Genomic DNA, 8,761 nt, shown 5'->3' with positions numbered 1-8,761 from the left:
ACATTGAAAAAAAAGGAATATAATCCCCCATGTTCCAAAATTCGGAATCGCAAATCGCAAGCATTTTTTTAACATAAAAATAGAGATACTCTCGGATTGAAATAGAATTTTAATTTGAACTTCTCATTAAAGAGAAATAAATTGCCAAGATTTAAGTACAGTAAAAGTTTCAGGGTTAAGAAATGATTGCCAAACAAACATTTTGCGATTCCTAATTACGGAACATGGGGAATATGTGTTACTGTGCTTTTACATTTTAATTTATTTATTTTATTATTTTATGCCCATAAAGTGACAATTAAAATAAAACTTGGAATAAGGAACATAAAATTACAATATAAAGTGGGATTAAGCATTTGACAGTTAAAATTGGAAAATAAGATAATCCCCTGATTGCAAAACAAAACTCAAAACTACCATATTAAAAAAGAAACTTACTTAAAAAAAAAAAACAATTTAAGGAAAAAAAGGAATATATTTGTTATAGTTTTTTTTAAATTAATTTTATTTTATTTTTCATGCGAACTGTTATGACAAAATGATAGTTACTCATTACAAAAAAACCTTTACAAAACCCAAAATATAAATTAAACCCCCAAAAATACGTGTCTATAGGCAAAAGAAAAACAATAATTTAATATACATTTGTTATAATTTTTTATTTAAAATTTTTTATTTCACGTGCTAAAATAAGAAAACAAAAAAAAAATAAAAATAAAAATACAAAAAGGAAACGTATTTCGTGCTACAAGAGGAAAATCGGGATATATTACTGATATATTAATATGTGATAACTGTTTCTGTTTATTACCTTTTTGTGTTAAAATCGGGACCATCTGAAGACTACTCCTTTTTTAAGTACTGAAAATCTGACCCAGAAAAATAAATATGTAAATTTTTACAAAGAAATAACCAAGGAAAATAAAAGATAAAAACACGTACAATAAAACGGGCAAAAGAAAAAATATTTTTTTTTGAAAAGAGAACAATGCGTTTATGTACGTAAAAAGAATTTTAATATATATTTATTCTAATTTTTAAATTTATTTCCGCAATTAAGAAACATTTATTAAAAAATTCTGGTCTAATTCCAAAGAAAAAAAACGTATATGTGATATTAATTATTTTTATTTTATGTTAGTACACACAAAAAAATTTCACGAACATTTTTCCAATTAAAATTTTAATTGAGTTTTAAAAAACATTCAATTAAAAATGTAATTGATTAACAAATTTTTTAATTGAAACAAAAATCAATCACAAAAATAATAGTTTGGATCAATTAACTTTTTAATTAACCTTCAATTAATTTTTTAATTGATACTATCATTTCTGTGATTGAAGACATTTCAATTAAAAATTAATTGGATTAATTAATTTCGTGATTGAATCTGAAAAAAAATTTTTTGTGTGTACGCATAAAATAAAAAAGAAATATTAATGGCAAAATATTCGACTCACAAAAAAGCCTCTTTGAAGTAAAAAAATTTTTTTTTGGAAAAATGAAAGATCATTAAAAAAGACTGTTCAAATTCCAAAGAAAAAACAAACGTATATGTGATATTAATTATTTTTATTTTATGTTAGTACGCATAAAATAAAAAAAAAAATAAATATTAATGGCAAAATATTCGACTAACGAAAAAAGCCTCTTTGAAGTAAAAAAAAAAAAAAAATATTTTGGAAAAATGAAAGATTGGGATTATATTTAGATGTTATAATTATTTATTTTGATTTTCTTCTGTTTTATTATATTTTTTTTTTTTGTATTAAAACCTTAAGATATTACAAATCTGGCAATTAAGAAAGAAATAAACGTTAGTTTTTTTTATAAAAAGGGGAAATTCCATAACATAAATTATAAAATATTTTATATTTTTGATTTATTTATTTATTAAGAAATATAATTTTTGTAAAATCACTCCACTTGTCTGCAACTTGTCACCCGTGTCATTTAACAAATACAATTACTAACATTCTTATTAAGGTTAAACATACACATCCGTTCTTTGGAGCCCAAAGGCTTTGTTCGTATTATTTGTAAGTGATGCTTATACTGAAAGAAACCAAATATGAATATCATAGAAAATATTTAGATTTCCTAAAAGTAATGATTTTTTTTTATAAATTTAGACCTTCATTAAAATTTGAATTTTTACAAAATTAGTTGACTTGAGTCGATTTAAAAAAAAAACCAAATGTCAAATTTATGCTTTATCAGACCTCCATTAAAATTTTAATTTTTACAAAATTAGTCGACTGAGTCGATTTTCAAAAAAAAAAAAAAAAAAAAAAAACAAATGTCAAATGTATGCTTCGTAACGATATAGGGCCTCTATGAGGTTGTGTTACTAATAAAGTGGAAATTGAAATTATATGTCAATTAGTCGATTTTGAGCATATCAAGAAGTCGATTAAGACTTTCGATTTTCAATTTGTGTATTACGTTTTTGCGCTACATTTCGAGGTTTTTAACTCAAATATTTTTTCGCACGACATTTGAGAGTTTCAGTTTTGATATGACAAATTTATGTCTTACACCAAATCACAAAATTTTCGTTTGGCCATAATTTCTTATCCCTGAAACTTTAAAACTTAAATCTTGGTAATATAGTTCTATTTAATGAGAAGTTCAAATTAAAAATGTGTTGAAGTCCGAGAGTATCTTTATTTTTTCGTTAGAAGAAAAATAAATTCTTGCTATTTGTGATTCCGAATTTCGGAATATGGGGGTTATTCTGAATGTTGCCAATATGCCTTGTTTTGGAACCAGATATGCCAAATGTTTTAATGTCTAGTGTTCTCGTTCTTATAGCTGAGTCTTGAATTACTCAAAAATATCATCAGAATTACTGTGACGAAATAAAAACCATTGATACAATATAATGAGCTTTTCGTTGTAAGCCAAGCTTTTTCGCCATTAGCATCATATCATGAGTAGTTTAGTTACCCTTTGGGGCAACATATTCTATTTTTAAGAAGATTTATTTGACAATATTTGCCATGTTGCGATCAAATTAAAAAACGAAAATTGTAAGAAAATTTTTTCTTATAACCAAAAATCAAGATACTCAAACTTCTCATTAAAGCGAAATGTAATTGCAAATTATTTATATGTTTCAGCTAACAAAATATCGTCAATGGAAAATTTTGCGATTCAGAATATTGGAACACGGTGGATAGTTTAAATTTGCTATTTAGGATGACATTTCTTCTAAGGTACATAATTTCAATAAGGAAACTATCGCAGTAAAACATTTGAGTCATATAAGAAAGCACACTTAAAAGGTGAATTTTAGTTGTATTTAATCTCAAGCTTTTTTGAAAATCCATAAATAAATAAAGCAACGATACATTTTCACAGAGATCAGTGCCTGAACGTAGCGGAAATTTTTATTTCCATGAGTTAGAACATGTGGGTATATAGCCATAGGCTTTCACGAGAGTGTAGATTTGGGAACATAACTAAAGTACTACACAGAAAAAATATATTCTAGCTTCATTCACAGGAATGATATTTATCTACAACTGAATTAATTTTCAGATTTTATTTGAATGAAATATTAATGATATTTTTTCTGTGTAATACCATATTAATATTAAATAATTTAATTTTGTGATATATGGCATCAATATCTTTAATTAAAATAAATAACAAATAAATATTCAAGAAATGAATGTCAACATTGAAATTGATGTGATATAATCGGTATAAAAATGTCTGAAATGCAATTATTTTAATTTTATCTAAAACTACATTTATGTTAAGCTTTTTTAAGTTTTTATTTTAATTTGAAAAAATTATCAAGGAAAAAATTAAGAAAATACAAAGGAATATATATATATATATATATATAGAACCAAACCAAAGGTAAAAAACCAGACTAAAAGCAACACAAACGTAAACGTTTATATACATTATTTTTATTTTTTGTTTTCTTTTGTAAAAAACAAAATATTTTTTTATTTTTTTTATAATTTCAATTGTAAACGAAGTAAAACAAATCAAAGGGTGATACCTTTAAATTTGATTAATTATATATTATTGTTCATTTAAAATTTATGGGATCGGGTTGTTTAAATAAAACCCCCCAAAAATAAAAGTATACAATTTCGAAACTAGTCTGGACATGGGTGAATGAAAATAAATAAATGATTCGCATGATTCAATATCAATAATACTATTTAAGAAAAAAAAACGGATTAAACAAACAGAAGTTGCAAACATTCCTAAGTGGTAAGTGATAACTAAAACATACGAAAAAAGAAAAAAAAAATCAACAATTACATACAAGAAATATACAAATGACAAATGATAATATCACTGTTTTATATTAAAACATCTTACAAATCTTATACATACATACATATATATATATAATAATAACTGAATAATATTGATTTGATTATTCTATTTCAGCTTGAACTATTTTTTTTTTATGAAAATTAAATGTTTACAAGACAAAAGAAACAAAAGAAGAACAATACAATTACACACATCTATAACAAACTCTACATCATATTGAGTAATCTATGATTTCAAATTGATATATTGAAACTATTTTTCTTAACAAAATTTTCTTTTCATATAATAATGTTATTATTAACAATAATAACTGTCACATGCACAGAAAAATTATGTGAACCAAGTATTTTAGTAAGTTCTAATACGAAAATTATTTTTATATACTATGCTCATTTTCAAAAATATGTATAAACAGTTTATTGCAGAAAATTAACATTGTAAAAGTAACATTAACGTTGTAAACATTTGAATTGTAGAGAATAGCTGATACGAAGCGTTACCAACGACAATATCTCGATTGAATCAAATGCCAAAAAATGGTAGCAATCAAAATTTCGAAATTCATTCACTTACCATATTTTGTCTTGACCATTACTCTGAATTTTGGACAATTTGCATGCAATGCTTCAGCGCATTAATGCTGCCATATTTTCCCTCGTGGATTTCGAGGAAATGAGTACACAGAAAAAATATCACCAAAATATTTCCAATTAAAAAGTTAATTGAAGTTGAAAATTTTTTCAATTAATAAATTAAAGGATACAATTAACTTAATTATGTTAATGATTGAAATTTGTAAAATTTTAATTAAAAAATTAATTGATACAATTAACTTTTTAATCAAATTCGGGAGACTTAAGTCAGTTGAAAAAAAAAGTGATAAACATTTTTAAATTTTTAATTAAAAATATATTTCAAACAATCAATTGTTAATCAAACTATAAACTCGTAAGCCAATTCAGAAAGTAATTGAAAATAGTTACCTTTTTTAATTAATACATTAATTGAGTTTTGCAATCAACATCAATTAAATTTTTTAATTGAATCAATTAAAAAAATTATTGAAATTTGCTAATGAAACCAATTTTTTAATCATTAATTTTTTCTATGCCCAATTAAAACTGTGATTGATACTATAATTTTCGTGATTGAAGACATTTCAATTAAAAAAAAATTAATTGGATCAATTAATTTCGTGATTGAAAAGTAATTGAAAATAGTTACCTTTTTTAATTAATACATTAATTGAGTTTTGCAATCAACATCAATTAAATGTTTTAATTGAATCAATTAAAAAAATAATTGAAATTTGCTAATGAAACCGATTTTTTAATCATTAATTTTTTCTATGCCCAATTAAAACTGTTATTGATACTATAATTTTCGTGATTGAAGACATTTCGATTAAAAAAATTAATTGGATCAATTAATTTCGTGATTGAATCAGAATGTTTTTTGTGTGTATACAACATGATTTTGTAGCAATTTTTGTTCTATACGACTTTTTTGTCACTATGTCGAAATACTTGCGTACCCACGGTTTCAAGAAAGGTTTCCTGATAATAAGTCGAATTTACCTTGAAGTTAGGTCCGATGAAAACGAGTAGGCGGTCACAGCTATCCTGATTCATTCAATAAAATAAAAATAACACTTCGAAACTTATACTAATATTACAATAATTTTTCTACATTTAATTTTTCTGTGTATGCGTTGTAAAATTGATCAACCATTTGGCTCTTATGAAAGCCGCTTAAGAAAATATCACTTGAAATCATTTCGAAACAAAATTGAGTAGAGTGCTGTATCGTATGGAAAACAAAAGAAGTAAATAGAAGTATATTAAATAATAATAAAAATTTTAATTTTGACATTCTGTTTTTAACAGTTTTATGTTTGTAATCAATTTTTGTTATTCATATTATTTCAATGGAAATTATTTGAAAAATACGTTATGAAGAAATTACCATAATATATTTGAATAAAAAAAAAAAAAACGAATCGAAATACATGGCGTGGATATAAAATATATCATTACCCTAAAAAAGGAAGTAAAATAAAATAATTTTGAAATTTTATTTTTCCCATTCTATTTTTGAAAGTTTTAAGTTTATAATCAATTTTTATTATTAATATAATTTCAATGAAAAACACATTTTAAATAAATATTTAAAAAATAAAAAAAAAAACTAAAACATAAAGCCCAACTTTAAATCGGCTATATATTGCGTGGATGTAAAATATACCTTCACCCTAAATAACTAATAAACATATCTAAATTAAAATACAAATATAGATAAAAACATTTAAACATATTGAAACAAAAACAAAATACCGAATATAACTAGTTTTGCATAAAGGGTAAAGGTATGAATCACAAAGTCAACAAAATATTAAACCTATTTCCGGTGAGAAAAAAAAAAGCAATGACATTTAAAAGATATTTCATGTTTTGGGGAACAGATTTTCTTTTTGTATACAATTTTTAAGTTGAATTATAAAAATACGTGAAATACCAAAAAGAAAAAAGAAAAATTCAAATATGTTTATAAAATCAGTTTTTCTTAAGTTTGTTTACATTTATATTAAATTTATTTTTTATTAAACAATTTTCTGTTTTATTATTATTTGTTACATTTTTTGTTAAATGAAATTATATTAGAGAAAGAAAAAAAAAATACCAAACACGTGTGATCTCATGAAATAAATAAATTTTAAAATGTACCAAAGAGAGTTTTATTTATTCAATATATTTTTTTCTAGTCATAAAGTTGCAGCTGGAAACCACCGTATACAAATAAAACAAACTCTTCAAAAGACAATCGGTAAGTATTGTTTGTGTTATTTAGTGTACTTGTCAAATATTTACATATAATGATCTAATCTATTTGAAAAAAAAACATTTGTGTACATACAAAAATATCACCAATATTTTTCAAAGTTCAATTTTTAGTTGAATTTTAAGGAATATTAAATTTAAAAATGAATTAATTAAATTAATTTTTAATCATAATTTTAAATAAAAATGAATTGGGTCAATTGAATTGAATCCAACTTTACTTTTATAATATGGTATACTTTTGAGTACTGCAGTGTGTCTGTACTCTTTTCCTTACCTTACATAGTGGCAAGACAAAAATTTAGTTGATCAATGGTATGTGAATGAGGGCATTTCCCAAGGACAAGTTCTAACAAATTTATTCAGGAATGTAGGTTTAAACATTTTTCTTTGGACACTAAGGAGCCCTAAGAAAGGGTAAACGATGGAGATGTGCCGTCTTGTTAAAATTCCTAATTATAGAAAGAGTCCTTCGGATGGCTGGAAAATGGGCCAGATATAATGGAATCTTGCGAAGAATTAACTAATTATGGCATTGAAATTCACTTTGGCGAGTGTGAAAAATAACACGGAGTTATATTGTAGAAAGGGAAAAAAGCGACATATCTAAAAACAAGAAAGGAAAGTCTAAAGTCGGGCGGGGCCGACTATATTCTCCCCTTCACCATACCAACATTTTTGATACCATCTTACACCTTCAAATTTGTTGGGAGCTATATGAAGGTATATATTCCCTTTTTTTTACAAAATCTCTAGACTCAAAATTTAAATTGGTTACCGGGACGGGCCACAATGTTAGTAAAAATATTGGAAATATTTAAATTGCATAAAATTTCGCAAATCTTCATTTATGATTTATAAGTCGATATATATGAATTAGAGTATAGGTAAATTTGAATAATTTTTGCGAGTTTTCGACTATACAGTGACGATTTTACAAGGAACATGTGGGTATTTTGGCCATATTTGCTAAAATCGGAAGGACATAACAGGTTGGCTGATAACTCCCCGGTCTGACACATAGATGACGTCGCTAGTATTAAGTGCATATTTTTATATTGTACCAACCATCAAATGATTCGTGTCAAAATTTGACGTCTGTAAGTCAATTAGTTTGTGAGATAGAGCGTCCTTTGTGAAGCAACTTTTGTTATTGTGAAAACAAAATGGAAAAAAGGAATTTCGTGTTTTGATAAAATACTGTTTTCTGAAGGGAAAAAATACGGTGGAAGCAAAAACATGGCTTCCGAAGCGTGGAAAGACTCAAAAGTCCGCTGGCAAAGTAATGGCCTCTGTTTTTTTTTGGGGTGCGCATGGAATAATTTTTATCGATTATCTTGAGAAGGGAAAAACCATCAACAAGTGACTATTATATGGCGTTATTGGAGCGTTTGAATGTCGAAATCGCGGCAAAACGGCCTCATATGAAGAAAAAAGTGTTGTTCCATCAAGACAACGCACCGTGCCACAAGTACATTGAGAACGATAGCAAAAATTCACGAATTGATTTGGCCCCCAGCGACTTTTTCTTGTTCTCAGACCTCAAAAGGATGCTCGCAGGGAAAAAATTTGGCTGCAATGAAGAGGTGATCGCCGAAACTGAGGCCTATTTTGAGGC

The sequence above is a fragment of the Haematobia irritans genome, chromosome 1, assembly GCF_050003625.1.
Source record: "Haematobia irritans isolate KBUSLIRL chromosome 1, ASM5000362v1, whole genome shotgun sequence".
Lineage (NCBI taxonomy): Eukaryota > Metazoa > Arthropoda > Insecta > Diptera > Muscidae > Haematobia > Haematobia irritans.
The sequence above is the reverse complement of the archived record's forward strand: the minus strand, read 5'-3'. Positions refer to the sequence as shown.